Source organism: Psammomys obesus, unplaced genomic scaffold, assembly GCF_907164565.1.
Source record: "Psammomys obesus unplaced genomic scaffold, mPsaObe1.curated_primary_1811, whole genome shotgun sequence".
NCBI classification, from domain to species: domain Eukaryota; kingdom Metazoa; phylum Chordata; class Mammalia; order Rodentia; family Muridae; genus Psammomys; species Psammomys obesus.
Genome location: NW_026585644.1, coordinates 52,523,434 through 52,542,118, shown reverse-complemented (window position 1 = coordinate 52,542,118; position 18,685 = coordinate 52,523,434).

Sequence of the window (18,685 nt, the reverse complement as noted above, 5' to 3'; positions counted from 1 at the left end):
TGTGTGTGTGTGTGTGTGTGTGTGTGTGTGTGTGTGTGTGTGTGTGTTATGGGAGGATAGGTAGTAAACAATAGCCAACTTATGATACACCCATTAAGGATGAGTAGATATTAGCAGAAGCGTATTTCCAAAGACATATGATTAAAATTTCAATTTAAAATGTACAATTTGGAGATGTCTTTGAGAGTGATCAAGCCTTTCTTGGCTTTGGTTTCTGGAAACTCAGTGGCCACCAAAGCAACTCCAAGCTAGTGGCTTTTCAGTTCTTGTCTTGAGAATTCAAGGAATGAAATTCATGGACCACAAAGGGTTGTTTAGAGAGAAGTTTGTGTTATGTATTCATAGGTGGGAACTAATGCAAGAAGACACAGTGCAGTGAGAGGGGTTCCAGATAGCAGGCACCAGCCAGGTAAGATTCTTGGGGATTTTTAAAGGACAAAAAACAGAAACTGTGATGTGTGTGTAGAACAATAAGCTGGTCAGCCCAGGTGTCCAGGTGCCTCTTCTGAGCATCTGGCATGGAGTCACAAACACCAGAGAGGCAAGGGGACCCCCTTATGAGATAACAAAGAAGCACGAGCTTCTCTTTACTGGCGTCCTTATCTCCAGCAGGGATATTCTCAGACCATTGACTTCAGATCTCTGCCTTAGCTGGTCACTTTCTATTTTATGTTCTCATCAGGACACATGTACATCTGGGTGTAAGGAAAACTGAAAATGGATGAATCAACACGTAGTGGTAGAAAGAGACAGAATTGCCCCTTGTTTTTGTTGTCCCGGAGCACCTATAGTTTTTGTTCATACTTTTCTTTCTTCGCAAAAATTAGTAACACAAACTGCTACTATTCATGTGTTTATATATACATTTCTATATGTTAAATGATATGGATGGAACATGTATTTAACAACTATAATAATCCAGTCATTATTCCAACCCCTGTATCTTCAGATAGAAACTGACAGATCAGTGTGATGTAAGAATTTGCTCAAAGATAGAAGCTGCTAAATCTTCATTACCAGTATTTTAAATGATGCTTGTTATTGCTCCAAGAAGGGATGGTTTTAGACTACAAAAAGAAGTACATATTTCTGTGGCAAATTATGGAGTATTTTAACCAACCTTACAGGCACTACCAACATATTGACTTTTCAGGAATTCATTAAGTGATTAAACCTACACATTTAGTCTCCTACATGTGTAGTACCACTTTCTTACTCTGATTTTATTTTGGAGCACTTTTTCTTCCCCATTGGGAACTCTAATCCAAAATCCCATCCACCCTCTAGGGTTAAATTCCAATGCAACTTTCTTCCTGGAGGTCTTGATTTTCCCTTTTTAAAAGCAACCCTTTACTCACTCAGACAAGTTTATTTGCATCTCTTGGGCAGTGCTCCCTCCCCCACCCAAGTGCCCATACTGTAGTCTTCCCAAGAACCCCCACAGCCGTCCTTCCTCCTTTAATACCATTATTATAGAAGAGATCTTCTGAAATGATATAATGAAAAACCACTTAGTTAGCTTTTCCCAGTGTCAACCCTGTCCATACAAGCTCCAAACCCATTTTACCCAAGACGTATTAATACCACATGGTTCCAGTGTTCCAACATAACCACTGTGTGATGAACACTGGAACATTTTCTTACTAACAGGCAGATGGATACATCAACTTCTACACCGAAGGCTCAGGGATCATTCAGAAGAGGGGTTGGAAAGAGCCAAAGGGACAAAGAGTTGCTGCCTAAGCATGAGCTGAACAAGGGACAACACCAAGAGACATGCTAATCTGAAGATGTGCACAGTCTAGCAGGTCTCAACCCAACATAAAGAACTTCAGACAACTGAAGAATGCTGAGTGTGGGAGAAATAGTCTTCTGCAGGGAAGAGCACAACAATTCATTATCCAATACCAAATTTTCATCTTTGAAACATACATACGACTAACAGTATATGGAATGAGCATGTTTTAATTATTTATTGAGGGTGTGTGTGTGTGTGCGTGTGTATAAAACAATTGAAAAAAGAGGTCATTGGTATGAAAGGGTGTATAGAGTGAATATGGAGGAGTATATGGGAGGGTTTGAAGGGAGAAAAAAGAAGAAATAAATGTCATAATTATATTTACAAAGTAAAGTAAATAATGTTCTTTTAAGGGCAGAGACTTGACCATGCATATAGGACACAAAACTGGATTTTGTTTATCTTCATGTTGTTGGGAGACTTATCCATTGATTGACATGTAGGTGCTGGGAAAATATTAGGTGAAGAAAGAAACTTTACATTTGATTTAAGAAGAAGAAATGACCATGCAGACAAAGGAAGGGTGGTATTGGAAGAGAAGAGGGAAAGGGATACGACTGGGATGTAAAGTGAGTAAATAAATTAATTTTAAAAAATGGGCACGGATGAAATGTAAGGTCTGGGTGCCCTTCTTTAAAGTTGGCATTTGGAGACACTCAGCACCATGATGCATCTCAAACTCAGGTAGCAAATGATAGAGCCTATCATAAGGCATTTTGCTATTCTTCGTCATATTTCTGAAGTAAGAGAAAAGAAAATGAAAAACTAGAGGAATAATCAAGATGCCTTGTCACTGTCCTCAAAGCTGTCCTCCACTCGATTGTCCTACCTGAAAGTGCTCCTATCATTACACCTTTGGTTTAGAGTTTTTCTCTGTGTCTTCTAATTGCAGTGTTTCTTGATAAAAGGCTTTTATTCTCCACATAATCATGTTATCATATTTTCCTTTCTTACAGATTCCATGGAGAGCTACAGGAAACAATGATACTTTCCATAGATCAGATCCTGGAAGGTAAAGGCGATTTTAATGTCACCATTTCCTAGATGTATGGGTGTGGCATGGTGTGTAAAACGTATGAAGCTGTAAGAGAATCTTCTCCTTTTGAAGAGCTGTTAACAGATATAAAAAAAAAAACTCAAAAAGGTAAAATACATTTATTCTAAAGTGTTCTTTTACCTTGACCTAGAGCTACGTTGTGCAAAGCTCAGTGGGAGTCTGAAAGCTGCACACAATGAACCCACATTCTGTTCAGTCTACAGAATGGCAGAGCAATGAATCTTCATTACCAGTTACATCTGTCCACTGTGCCTCCTGGAAAAATGATGGAATTCATTACCTCCCAAAGCAAGCCACCTAGTCATGCTCTTTCCTCACCTTCCACCTGGAGCTGTGTAACTCCTGCCTGGTGTCCAAATATGACCTTCTCAAATGGCTTAGATAGAATAGGAGTGCTGGGTGAGTTGTGTATACAGGCAGAGGGTAACTGAGACAAAACAACAAGGAAAGAAAGCGTGAAGATGGAGTGAACAGAAAAAAAATGGAACAACTATTAAATAATTCAGGACAATTGCCTGAAGGAAAACAGACACTGAGTGAAATGGAGAGAATAAATAGATCAAGGCATAACAAAAGGGGGAAAAAGAGTGGAAAGAAGAAGGAGATAAAAGATATCACCCATGGGAGGAAAGCAGGAAGGCATTGCTTGTTCTGGCAGGAATATTAATAACTATGTATTGAATACAGAAGAAACAGTATATAATTTCCCAACACCTTCTGAAGAAGCCCTCGGCATTTTCTCCACAGGTTTGTAATGCCTTCAGAAAACTGATTTCTCAGGAGCAGCTCAAGGTTCTTTAGCAAAAATATGTCCTGTGTTTACAGGACAAAGAGGAGCTTTCAGATGCAAGGGACCTCTAGCAAAAAACAGAGAGAAGTTCAAGTTTCTCAACTTGGGATACATACATTCTGAACTCAGTCATCTCTCCGAACAAAGTAGAGTTTGTTCCAGATGATCATTTCAACACAAGAGCTGAGTAAGCATGGCTTATCTTATTTGTGGTGGTTGTGTATAAAAGGCATTCCACTAGAACTGTTCTTACAGTAACTGAGTAATAAACAGAATGCAGTCAGAATGCTAATCTTTTTAGGCAAGAAAGAACATATATGGCAGAGCCCGCAAAGATGGCTCTGAGGATGAAAGGCATGATTATCAAGCTTAATAACCTGAATTCAATTTCCAGATCCAGCTTGGTGCAAGGAAAGAACAGGCTGTAGCAAGTTGTCCTCTCATGTCCACAAGCATTCTATGGTCTACAACACACAGAAAAATATGTACAAATGTGAACAAATAAAAATACACAAAAAATAAATAAATGGACTGTTGAGATGAGCTCAGTACATTTGAAATGTTTGCCATGCACACCTGACCATTAGGGCTCCTTCCTTATTTCTCCCCAGTGGAGGGAGAAGCTATGTTGGTGAAAGTTCTACACACACACACACACACACACACACACACACACACACACAGAGAGAGAGAGAGAGAGGAGAAAAAGCATAAAAAGACATATATGAAATCAGTGTAATAAATTATTAAAATAAATAATAACAATTAAATATTAATAATTTTAAAAGCAGGAAAAGTATATAAGTATATAAGTATTCTGAAAGTGGGAAGTTAGAGAACATATTAATTATACTGGAAATATTTATTTCTGCTATATGTCAGTTTCTGTCCCTTCAAAATTAGTGAAGAAAAAAAAATGAAGCAGGCCTATAATTCTTTATTTTAGCAAACACTTAAATTGATGTTGGGTTGAAAATACAGCCATTTTGCCAGAATATTATTCTAGAGCAATATTTCTCAACTTTTTTTAAGTTAGACATTTTCATCATAATCGTGTTTCTATATGGAAGTGGAATGCCTCATAGAAACTGTAGGTCTCAGCATTTGTGTGGCCATTTTTCACTTTTTAAGAATAAATATTTATATTTTGGAGGGACCATTTAACCCCCACTGTGATAACAGCCATGTTTTTATAGTTGACTGAAGAAAAGGTTGCCCCAAAACAGCTGGATTCAATAAATGTTCACTGAGCGTAAATGTGCCAGATATTGAAATAGACCTTGGTGACAACTGAGTGCACAGCTGAGATTTTCTCTTCCCACCTGGCGAACAGAGGTGATACATATACAGGCCCACTCTGACAGAGTCAGTGACAGACAATGACTTCAGGATACCTCATTCTGTAGAATGTGTGTGATAGTACAGATAGAGGTTGAAGGAGGACATCTAAGAGAAGGCAGCTAAGTTGGTTTATGGGCTGAGGGAAGTCAGCCTATGAGTAAGGCAGTGGACCTCACAGCCCAGACTCCAGACTGGCAGCACTTATCTGCCATCTTGAAACTTCTTAGAAACTCCCATACAATGGCCTCTTCCAGATCAAACAAATGAGAAACCTCACAGGTACAGAAGAGCAACTTCTGATGAAAAAGCCTTCTGTACTTCCATGAATGCTAAATCAAAACATTTGACCTTTCAGAGAGTTGTTCACCTATTTATAAAGTAATACTGATGGTCTTTCTATGGATTATCCATGACTTTAGGATTTATACCTTTCTAGAGAACCTTGTAGAGTTACAGAGGTAACACTCACAGTGTGGAAATAAGGAGACTCCACTAAAGACATGTGTGTGTGGAGAGAGAGGGAGAGAGAGAGAAAATGGACACAGGAGTCATAACGTCATGAATACGGTGTGCATTTGTCCTATCTCTGGTTTATTTAGCCTGTGTTAGTAGGTGGGAGATTGAGCCCCGTCTTAGGAGTGAGTTTTTTTTAACCTTCCACACACACATACACACACACACACACACACACACACACACACACACACCACTGTGAGACTTATAATCTAGAACTCTTTAGAGAAGATATCATTTATGCAAGCACAGTACTTAAACCAAACCCTCCAGTCAAATCTGTGCTTAGATGTGCATGTCTTCACTGTGTGAGGTGTTGTGCATGAGCAAAGCTAAAAGAATATATTACCTACTTTCTTCTATTCTGTGGTCCAGAGATAACAGTACGGTCAAATAAAAACCAATACAAGGCCATTTCGATGAATACATTGACATACTTATTGAAAAGTAAATGAAATCAAGTGTCACATAAGTGTGTGCTCAGTAAGTCACTGTGACTGGTCCATACAAGATTGAACATCAGTGACTAAGATGAAAACATTGAGGGATGAAACTGCCTTTCCTCTCAGGTCCCATGACATTCCAACTCTCTGAGCTCCTTTATGTCTCATATATGCCTACAGTTTCACCTGTATGTTCAGCAAGTGATCTTAAATCTCATTCATAACTGTTAGGCACACCACACACACACATACACAAACCATACATACACAGAGACCACACACACACACACACACACAAACTATGTATACACACATACACCCCCCACATACACATGCATGTACCACATATGTACACATGCCACATATACACAGCACTTGTCAAGTTTCTGGGGTGGTTTCAAGGTGTTATGTAGGAGACTTTCTCCAAAATCAATTAATTAATTTATTTATTTAATTATTTATTTATTTATTTATTTATTTATATTTATTTATTTATTTTTGCTTGGTTTACTAATTGCATTATCTTGGTGACCTTCATATTTACTCTTCAGAAACATCTACCTAGATCTATCTAGATCATGAAATTAAAAAATGGTGGAATTTAAAAATTCTAAGTATATGGTCTATGTTCACATGAAGACAAGAGACCCGGTGGACATGAGCACAGAGCAGTGCTCTGGCATGCACACTGTTCAGAAACCAAGAAGAGAAGGGGTTGCCAAAGAGCATTAAGATAAGAGAAAAAGCATTAGATAAGATGTCACTGGAGAACAAAAGGGGTTAGAGAAAAATCAGGGCCATTTATATCAATTCTACTGAGAAGTTCAGTCTGTGAGAGAAAGAAAATGACTACAAATTTGGCAGGATTATTTTCTGGGTAATCTTGTGAAATGCAAGTTGAAAGCTGGAGAGGAATGCTGTTCTCCAAGCATCACGGCACCCTTGCCATCTTACTCAGAGCAGCTGTAATCCTCAGAGAAAGACTTCTACTAGATCAGGACTGTTGACACCCTCCCAGCAGCAGATTGGGAAGGATCAGAGGCTCTCATCTGGGACACCAAGTTCTAATTCTCTTTAGCTCTGCCCTGATCTCCCAGGTGATGTAATTCTGTTGTATGTTGTCTCCAGATGCTATAGAACAAAGGAGCTTAAGTGCAAAAGAAGAAGAAACTCCAGTTTGTAGTGAGAATTCTGGAGTTTTGGTTGCTTTAAAAACACAGAAATAGTATAAGAATATGTTTTCACTTTAATCCCAGTTGTGGAGATATGGGGCTACTTCACAGCAGCTGATTATGATTTGCCCTAACAGAGGCATTTTTTTGTTGTTGTTGTTTGTTTTTGTTTTCTTCAGCTGTAGATAGGTTTTGCAATTATGTGATGTTTGGGATTCTGGGAATTTTTCAGAAAGTGTATAAATGATAGAGTCCCAATAGAAGGGGTCAGTTGTTGTTGCTCATTCTGTGGGGGTTGGTTGTAATTTGTTAGTAGTTGTGCTCAAGAGAAACAAGAAAGATTAATTAGAGTCACAGATCTCTCTCTTTCTCTCTCTATCCTTCTTTCTCTTCTATCTAGTGATAAGGGGTGAAACTTGGGGGTGGGAGTCAGGTTGGAAGAAAGAACCCACAGGTAGTAAAGACCAGTTAAAGCGGCTTTCAGCTGGGTGGAAATTTCTGGTAATGTGACTATATGGGGGTCATTCGTCCTACTCTAAGTAACCGCTTACCTATATTCTTCTAAGGAAGTCCAGTAAACTGCTTGGTTCATGTGCTACACATACATGGGATTGTTCCTTTGTTCTATCATTGCTTCAGGATCCAAGGTAAATATTGTTCATGTGCCTCAAGGAAAAGTCACTAAATGCTGTCTTCCTGAGAATGGTTCATTACAGCATTCAAAGAGACAGTTTGAAAAAGGTGCTACTGGCTGTGGGCAGAGTGGACAGGCTATATACCAAGGAAGGTATAGTGACCATACCCACAAAGCTATAAATCAAGAAGGACCAATTCTGGAAGCAAGTACTGAAGCCCTTAGTCAACCCCCCCAAAAAATTAATGGGGAGAACTCCAATAGCCTAAGGAAATAGGAGAACTGAATACAAGTATTAACTGGGTAGTAATAGGCAAATGACAGAATCAAATAGTTCAGAAGAAACCAGAAGTGAGATAACGTATTTCCTGTACATATGCCAGCCATTTTTTTTTTTTTTTTACCAAATTTGAAAGACTGAAAGTTGGATGGAAACATGTTTCAGGAATGTATAGGAAGGAAGAGAAAAAGATTTGGGACTGCCAAGGAATTCAATGGATAAATCTAGCCTGTATAGGATTTTCACACAAAGTAGAAGTTGTGCTGGGCAGTGATAGCTCATGCCTTTAATCCCATCACTCAAGAAGTAGAAGCAGGTGGATATCTGTGAGTTCGAGGTCAGCCTGGTCTACAAAGTAAATTCTGGGACAGCCAGAGCTATACAGAGAAACCCTGTTTCAAAAAACAAAAGCAAAACAAACAAAAACCAAAAAACAAAGTAGAAGTTGGTAAAATACTTTTGGTCTCCTATCATAACCTAGCCTACATTCACAGTTCAGAGTGGTAAGAGAGATTAGTTAAAGCATTCTGACTGTGTACAAAAGATCTTTTCTAAATGTCAACCAGGCCTTCAGGTGCACTGTTGCATTGTATCAGATAAGAAGTTCTCTTTTCTCAATGTCCTCAAAGGTAAATGCAGAGGGAATTTAGCTAGTAAGTAAAGGAAAGCATTTTTCTTCCCATGTTTCTACTGACCTGCCCGAAAGACTATAATTAGCAAGCTGACCAAATCCAGGACAAAGTTTGTTTCTGATGAAGACATATATATACATATTCTGCACAGTGGAGCTGTGGGCCCAACAGAAGGAGGCCTGAAATAGCAATAACCAGAAAAGAAGTGCTGCTGAGACTCCTTCTTTAGCCTCATGCATTATGCCTTTGTTTTAAAAGAGGCAGAAATCTGAGGAAGGAACTGGAACAATTTGCTCTGAGCTGGTGACAAATCCTATGGCTGGCTTATATCAAGAGATGCTGGTTTCTCACTCACTGTCAGCCTGTTTTTCCCTTTGCTGAAACATCAAGACAATTCACTCTTTAAAAGCTGTTGGGAATTAAATAGGAATCAGGAACCCACCATGTGGTAAATAAAGTAAAATTTAATGAATTGGTTTCTGTGATTTAAAACCTCACAGCCCAGTGAGAGACATATACACACACATGCATAAAAATTAAAATAAACAACACAGATGTGAGTAAGCTTTAAGAAGTTCAGGTTAATATCCATAGGAGGTCTCCCCTTCTCTAAGAAGAAAGGGAGGGGCAGAGGTGGAGTTGAGGTGAGAGGGAAGGACTAGGAGGAGAGGAGGGAGAGAAGTTCCCATCCAGGTTGTAAAGTAAATAAATAAAATTAATTAATGAAAAAAAAAGCCCTAAAAGCAAAACAAAGAACAACAAAAAATTTATCATTTCTATGTTCATTTGAGTTTGTAGCTTAACATAGAAAAGTATGAAACAGAGTTGGTAACACAGAGAATTTGTGGGGGCACAAGAGATTGGCCCATTTTCTAAGATCCCTGGTTGGGGAGTTAGCTGTACCAGTGCAGTCTGGGGTTATAGATGGGTTTATCCCACAGCACAAGAATGAGGACTCATTGGATGACACTGACTACTGCCTCTGTCAAGTGGTGGGTTTTCTCACTACTGTCCCATCTCCACGTGAGTGTTCTAGGCATGAACAGCACAAACTAAGCTTTCTGGTATCAATTTATCAACTTTTAAGATAGTGTTGAGCAGGATTTAACAAAGTGAGTTATCAATTAAGGCTTGAGAGACACCACTGAGGTTAAAAAAAAAAAACACTAAAAGCAATGCAGTTTTTCTTTTAAGGGCAAAAATTACTGTATTAGTTTATTTTAAATGTATGTATTACTTTGATCATATACTTTCCCTTTCCCCAACTCCATCCTACCTCCCTATTCCCTCAAATTCATCCTCTCTCTCTTAAGAGAGAGAGAAAGAAAGAAAGAAATCAGACAAAATGAAAAGGAAGTCCAGTAACACAAAACAAAGAAACAAACAAAATGAAACACACACAAAAAAATAGTACACAAAAAAACACGGAGTCTGACAGCATTTTCAAGACCTGCACAGGTTCTAACTAGACAAAATTTTGTTGAGAAGGGGAAGTGGACACAAAGCCCTACCTAACAAAGAGGCTGTTTGCAATTGATACGTGCTGGGAGGAGGTGGGGCTGGTGGGGGGTGCTCTCAAATGAGTGTCACTCAGTATGCAGGCCACCCTTCAGGACAGGACCCTACCAAGAAACAGTTGTCCATCTACAAGCAATGCAGAGGGTTATGCAGCTCATCAAACACACAAAAATCCATGACTCTTCTTCATACTTCTTCCCATCTTCAAATAGTGTTTGTGTTAGTAAGTTTTCCAGGGAAACACACTGATATGAAAGTGGCAAATCTGTGAGAACTGACTCACACAATCATGGAAGTGAAGAAATCCCATAGTATTTGCAAATTAGGAAACAAGTGGCATGATTTGGCTCTAGTCCAAAAGACAGCAGACTTTTGTGTAATCTGATACACAAAAGTAAATCCCTTCCCTGCTTAAAGCCAGAGAATGCAGTCGTGATCACTGGTTAAACAGTCCTGCAATTCAAAGGCCTGTTGAGTTGTGGATGCCCAAGAGGGAGAAATCAATATTCTCAATGAAGGAAAATGAAACATCACCCTTTTTTTACCTTTAAATTTTATGGTGCTCAATAGATTGGATGATGTCTGCTGCCCATATTGGTTGAAGCAGCCCTTTTTTCTATCAAATGATTCAAATGCTAATCTATTTCAATACATCTTACTTACACACCCCAAAATAATGTTTGACCAACTCTACATGGGTATCCTTAATGCAGTTCAAGTTAATGCATAAAAGTTAACAACCATGGTAATCTTACCTTTTATGATTATTACATCAGTCTATGCCTATTGGATAAGCCTGCAGGGAGCTAAAGCCACAGAGCAGCTCCTATTAGAAAGTCTTCTTTAATTCGATAAGCATGAACTATAGGTTTCTTTTGTGTCAGACATAAATTTTGGCTTGGTAAAATACAAAAACAAAGTTGTGGCATGAACCTTCCAAGCCAGTGGCACTCAACTTTCCTAATGCTGTGACCCTTTAACACAGCTCGTCATATTGTGGTGACCCCAAACCATAACATCACTTTTTCACTATTTCACAATTGTGATTTTGCTACTGTTATGACTCTTAATGTAAATATCTGATATGCAACCTCCAACTCGATGCAACCTATAGGTTGAGAAGCCCTGCTCTAATCAAAGCAGGATTCATTCTTTTATTTCACAGCCACACACACAGCAGGATCATAGAGATGAGCTGCCCCCAGAATGTAGCCTAGGAACATAATTGATGAGCATGAGGTCAAGTCTATTGTTATAAGCTCAAGAACATTGTGGAGTGGTGTTAAAATCTCTTGCCATTGGCGCACTTCAGTACCTGCACTGCAGTACTTCTGTACTGCAATGGTTTCACGGGAAGATGTAAAAGCTAGGCTTCTGCATATAAGTGACAGATCAAATCTTCCTTTTTCTCCCATCTTCCATCTAGCATGTTCTGTGCATTTTGAATTTATGACTGAATTTCTATTAGTTCCCCCACAGTCTTCACTAGATTAAAGCTGCATCAGAAATTGGATTTTTTTCCTTACTATTGCCCCTGAAGAGTGTAATAAAAAAATAACTCAATAAATCTAGCAAATTAGCAATAAGATCTCAAACTTTGGGGCATATGTACAATTGTGCTGTTGGGGAAAAAAAGTAAAACTATTGACAGCTGAGCCAATGAGATTACACATTATTATTTACAAGCGCTATGATGAAAGACAATCCTCCTAAGTAGAACCAAGTTCACCACCAAGGAAAACCTGTCTGAGAGGTTGAGAATTCTGTTGTTTTATTTCCTTTGTAGCTACTATAATCTTTTGTGAAATAGAATATTTCGAAAGGTCATCTCATAACTTTTTATTTCACTTAAGGTTGGAACCCTTGATAGACATGGATCTGAGACTGGTTCTTCCTGAGAATCACCAGCTATCTTATGGGGCTAGAATTAAACAAATCACCTTCGCCTGATTCATGATCCCATGGTTGTAATAAAAAGAATACTAATTCCATGGCTCCTGATCAGCTCTTAAAGGGGAAAAAAGGTATTACTCTCAAGGCAAAAACACCTTCATCTATGATTTTTTGAATTGTTCAAAATCTTGGTATTCAATACCTGCAAAGACAGAAAGACAGGAAGAAAGGGAAGGAGAAATGGAGGAAGTACTCCAACTAACACCTACTAATCAACCCATTATTCCTGTTCGTCTTTCCAAAGACTAAAGAGCTAATGAGAATCAGCATCTTCATCATGGAGATAAGGAAAGAGGAAAGTTGAGGCCAAAATGCTGTATTTTACAAATTATAAAAGAGAGTTTAGTAGCTTTGTATGATGACAAGAGTTTTAAATAGTTATGGTGTAGTGGTTGGGGATTAAGCAGGCATGATAAGAGCAGAGGCAGAGCTCTTGGGTGACCCATCATTCTGGTTATTCTTTTATTCACTGTGTTCTCAGAACCACATCTCCTCCTTCTCCTCTCCCTATTACTCTTCATTTTATAACAGTTATTATCTCTTAGGCAAGTAAGTTTTAATGAGTGATCTGTAAAAAAGAACAGCACCAGACAACAAGCTGAAAGTAGCACCTGTAAGAGTATATGGGAGTTTGATCCAGAATACCAGCTCACCTAGTGAGAGGAAATTTTGAAAGTTGTGAGCAACTTTCCCCCCCCCAAAAAAATGTCAGGCAACACAATCTGGACCCTTTCTTCAAGTGACATGGCCTGAGCAAGAAACAAAGTTGGCAGACTTGGTCTGGAAATTCAGGATTTATGTGGGTAATCTGATCAGTATGTACAGCTTAGGAAGAAGCAGGATCTACTGATGGACTTCCAGCCCAAGGCACAACAAGTGCCAGCAGAATTTTGGAAAAGGAGAAAATGGAATATGAACTCCGTGCTGTAGGGAAGCAACAAGTGCTACATCTCATTACCGGTTTCCATGGCAAAGCGAGAATGGGATGAGCAATTTACTAGTTATTTTGTTTATTCCTTTGACTAAATATCTGAGAAGAAACAACTCAAAGAAAGGAGGATTTGTTGTTTTGGTGGTTTGGGTCCCCAGCTGAAAGGCACTGTCTATCACTGTAAGAAAGGCAAGGCGGCAGGAGTAGCTCTTAGTTGTGAAAACAAAACATGAATCTGCTTGCTTGAAGCTTCACAGAACTGGAAGTAGAATAAGAAGACATTGGTTGCTCATCTGGATTTTCTTTATTTTCCCTTCTATTAAGTCTGGGGCTCCACCCTTTTTAAACTGTCACCAATAACCAACATTTAACTCTCTGTTCTTAGTGAATCACCATTGAAAATGCCCTCACACCAATGCACAGAAATATCTCCTACATAATTCTAAATTCAATCACATTGACAATGAAGACTAACCAATATAGGCAGTATGTGAAAAATAACATTAAATAAGTAGAAATTTATGAGGAATTTTTCAGAAGTGTAAAGAGTTGAAGATTAGTATTTATGGACTCCCAGAAACACATATGCTTTCTCCATTTCTTAAATTTTCAAAAAATATATACTAACTCCTTAACACTAGACTTACAGGTATCACAAGCTTAGAAAACAGCTGTTTAAACAGTTGTGAAGATGCACTACTTCTGTGCAAATGACAAGATATAGAATTCTCTGTATAGCCAGGTTTCTAGCACTGAGCAAAACTTTTTTTTTTTAAGATGAAAGTTTCCTCTGCTCTTTGGGTTTGCCTTTGGACAAAAAGTCTGTATCCTTGGCAAGAGTGCTGTGTGCAGTCCATTTGATTATGCACACATAAAGCAAGTTTAATCTTTTTTTTTTCAGGGGGGATAGTAATTGTTCCCTTTTTAGATGAGGAGATTCATGCTGGATCTTAACCTTAAAGTGATGACAGATCTAGAAGTGCATGTAAAATGAAAACTGTTTTTTGCCATACGGTGAATAGCAAAGAGTTTGCTGAAGAACTTGATTTTAATCTCCAAGGGGTCGGAAGTCTTTTGAAATTACATGTGTTTGTGGAAGCTGAATAGGTAATCTGTACTCCAGAAGCAACTCTGGAAAAAGCAGTGGCCTCTCCAGAGAAAACAGTAGAGACACTGGCAGTGTCTACAGATAATTGGTGATTTGCAAAAGACCGGTAGCCTAAACACTGTGTTTCAGATGAACAGGTGCACCTAAAGGAAGTCAGACTTGGATACAAGAGGGAGTAGGCAGAAGCTAAAGTGGCTTCTAGAAGCCAAGGCTGGGCTCTTATTCCCTGATTCTCAACAGCACCAATGCAGCAATGCACAGGCTCGGATGCTGAAAGTTTTGACCTCAGACGCACTACCAATATGAGATGATTGTATCACGAGAGTACTAATCTCATAAATAAGTTAGACCATTAATGAATGGATGAGTTCATAACTCAGTGTTCATTAGGAGTTGGAGACTGGATGGGGAAATAAGTCACTAGGGTTGGGCTTTGAAGTAAGGCACCTTTTCCAGGATATCTTCCTGCTTCTCTATTGTTGTTTCTTGGTTCCCATGAAGTGAGAAGCTTACTTTCCTACATGTTCCAGTCACTATGCTATTTAACTTTTCCTCAAGCACATAGCAATGTAACCATCCCAAATTACACTGAAATCCCTGGAACCATAATGCAAAATAAGCCTTCCCATTCTTCAAGTAATTTTTTCCAGTTGTTTTGTCAGCCAGCAATGAAAAGCTGATTCAGGCAGAAATCTGGCATAGGAAGTTTGTCACTGTTGTCACTGTCTGTCCTCATCCCTTTGGAATTGGTTTACTGAAAAAGTTTGGGAAGATGTGAACTCACCTCACCAGGAAGCTCATGGCTGTTTCAGGGGAGTTTAATGGATGATCTCAGCATAAGTTCCAATGAGCAGAATGCTAATAAGAATGTGGACAGTAAACACTGCTCTCCCAAGAGTTCAGATAGAAACAGTGATGCTGTTGGGGAACTGGACTTAGAGGAACATGTTCATTTATCACTGTGACAATAGCTGACACTAGGCTTAAGGGAAAAAGAATTTATTTTGGCTCATTGTTTCAGAGACTTCTGGTTAATTACACATTTCTGATAGTGCTGTTTCCACATTTTCAACCATCCAGGAACTCAGAGGCTACTGCAGCTATGTTCCTGCTGGTAACACAATTTAGAACCATCCATCCATTGCCAGGAAACCAGAATGTCTACTGAGAAAAGCTGCAGGTAGTAAGTAAAGCCAGTGGAAGAGAATGGCATCTGCAAGGCTTTTGGTCCAGGGCTACCTAAGCCTTTGGAGCCTTTGTCTGTGTGTGCTCTGGATACTAAGCATGTCACTGCAGAAATTTTGTGTTCCTCCTGCTGACTTTTGGTCTAGCTGGAGCATAAATGTCCCTTTTATATCTTCTAATAAGACCTTACTTGCAAATGGCTTGCCTTGGAGTTTAGACGAGACTCTGAGCTTGGATATGAACTTTACAGCATTGCTAGAACTGTTGGCATTCAAGGACTCTTGGAGCTAGACCAAATGTACTTTACACTGCAGGACAGACACAAACCTTTCAAGCCCAGTAGCTTGTGATATAAATATGACTTCTAAAGACTTGTGACTATTTGGGTCCTAGCTGGTGACTCTATTTAAAAGGTGATTGGATTATAATGGTACTATTTTAAAAACAAATTAAGCTTCTAATCTCATTGTTGAATGGGCTACTAGGAGGTAGAACCTCTTTGGAGGAAGTAGGAAGTTAGAAGATGCCTTTAAAGTACATATATGGTCTTGAGCATTGTTCTCTTTCTCTCTGCTACAGTCGTCATGAAGCAAGAAGTCTCCCTGCCATGTGCTCCCACATACTTAGGCAAGATGCAATGGAGCTGACTTCAAACTAAAACAACTGAAACTGGAACCCAAAATGGACATTACATTCTTTACCTTGATTTTTCCACTTATTTTTTTCTCAGCAACAAAATGTTAGCAAATGCATAAAACTGGAAGAAAGAATGGGGCCAATTAGTGGAAGGTCAGATTGTTCCATGATTTCAGTAGACTTTGATATGCTGAGTCAAGACCTTGACTTCCTGAACTTAACTGGTTTGAGAGCTGCACAGCATGACTTGTATATCAATGTGATTGTACCTATTTTTGTAGACATCTACTGTTCAGGCCTAGGACATGTGAGTTATACCCATGATTATTGTATTATTGGCTCATTTTTTCATTGGTGAGACAAGATATTTGACAGAAACAATGTAAAGGAGGAAAGATTTATTGTAGCTCTTCTTTCTGAAAGACCTCAGTTTTGAATGGTAGGGAAGCCATGGCAGCAAGAATAATCAAATCATGGCAAGGAGTGGGCAAAAGGGAGAGGATAGGGCTAGATGGGAGACTCAGCTAGGACCTCAAAGATCCACTCCAGTAACTCACCTCTGACAGCTAGGTTCCACCTCCTAAAGACACCACCACTTCCCAAAACACTACCATCTGGAGTCCAAATGTTGAAATCCATGAGCCTGTGGGGTATATTTCAATGACAAAACTTACCCACATATAATTACTAGTAGAAGATCATCCCTCTGTTCACCAAATAACAATATAATGAATGTATACACACCAAGGACTGAAAGAAAACAAAACAAAAAAAATGTGGAAAGAGAGCTGTTTCACAGCATTGCACAGAGATAAGGGTTTCAGCAATATTTTGTTCAGATGTTCACACTGAGACAGGGTGTGTATTAACGTGGTCTTTTATATTACAATGCTGGTTAAGTTATTTAGCTAACTAGATGTAATTCACTCTGAGATACAGAACATATTGAGTACCTCCTTTGCCAACTTGTAATGCTTATGTTAAATTGACAAACTCTTCAGATGTCTAGAAAATCAACACAAAAATGTTAATCAGGGTAACCCTCCTATTCATATATGATATAATCTTAAAGCCTCTCTGAGAATATATGATGGTCTTCCTTTTCCTTGCCTATCTTATGTGGCAATCCAGTACCACAGTCACAAATTGAGGAGCAAGTGGATATAGAAATATGATTAATAACCAGGTTAACAAAATGCCTACGTTAAGCATTTCTCCTTGACCGTTGTAAAATACTTTCCATTATTATACTTTTAGGTTTTTACAGTGACATTAACTTCTGGAAGTAGGGCAAAATTGAACTATTGCCTAATTTTGAGAACTGGCCCAATAAAGGGATAGATGCCCTGAAGGCATCCTTAGGAAAGAAACTTAAAATAAAATCAAGAAAATTGCACATGTCCAGAAAGTTAACTCAGGACCATCTTTTCTCTGTCCAACTGCAATATGACATGAGAGCTGGAGTAAAAACATCAAGGTTTGATTCTGTTGTTTAACATCATGTATGACTTTAAACAACCAACTTTGCCTTTTGAAGCCTCAACTTCTATAAATTTAAAATAAAATACTTATGATAAGCAGCACATGGATTCATTCTTATTATTAAGAGCAATTGCATGTTTGAAAAGCACTTTAATAAAATAACTTTACTAGTCTAGTTGTAACTAATTATCACCTTTAAGGGGTTTGATTTGGGATTAAAAACAAAAACTAAATTAAACCGTTCTGCACTTATAGTGTGGTCAAGTTAGGAGGGGAGATATTTTGTAAGAAGAAAGGAAGGGCAGGAGGAAGATCACAGTCTAAAACAATGCCCCATTCCAACCCATTATCCATGAACACAGACTCCCTAAGGCAAGAGGGATGCAGGAAGTTGTCCGGTTCTATCAGGTATAGCAATCATAGTACTACCGGTGTTGCTCAATACTTCAGGCCTTACCCGCCAATAGGCCTGCGGTAATGCCTGAAAGCTGTCAAAGGGTCAGAAACATTGGATAGGTGAAGAATTAAGCTCTTGGGAAATCTATTCAACTAAATATAAGGTTGAAAAGAGGGAGAGGGGAAAAATCTCATATAAAAAGTCTTTATAGGCAATGGAGGGCAAGAGCTGTGGAGGTGATCTGCTTTATTTTGCTGTACACTGTCTGAAAAGCAATCTGTTCTCTTAGAAAATGATGTTTCTGTTGGACTCAAAGTTATTTGTCATTCTGGGCTCCAAACAAAATATTTTTCATAAAAACATCAGGAATGCCATGCTGGATCAAACCTGTGGTCCCTCTAGGGCCATGCTTTGCCTTTGAAACTGGTAGCAAGAGAGAGTTCATGGAAGGACACTGCTGCTCTATTGTACGAGCTTTGGAACATTTTTGACAATGGGCCAGCTTGCATTGCAATATCGCACTTACCCTCACACCTGTGCATTCTTGTCTATATAATCTTTCCTTACGCCTTGGATTGAATTTCTTTTATTTGAAGCTACTGACCCCAACCCACTAAATTGATTTTGTAAGCCACTAATAGGATCACAACCCACAGCTTGAAAAATTTTGCTCTATTTGCTGTCAACCTCGAAGGCTAAGGACAAATATCTAGCACTGCTATTTTTCTTTAAGTCAGAGAGATCTATCAGCACAGAATTTACCCAAAGTCATTTGTGGGGACACAAGTTCCTCAAGCATATTTGGAACCCTTATT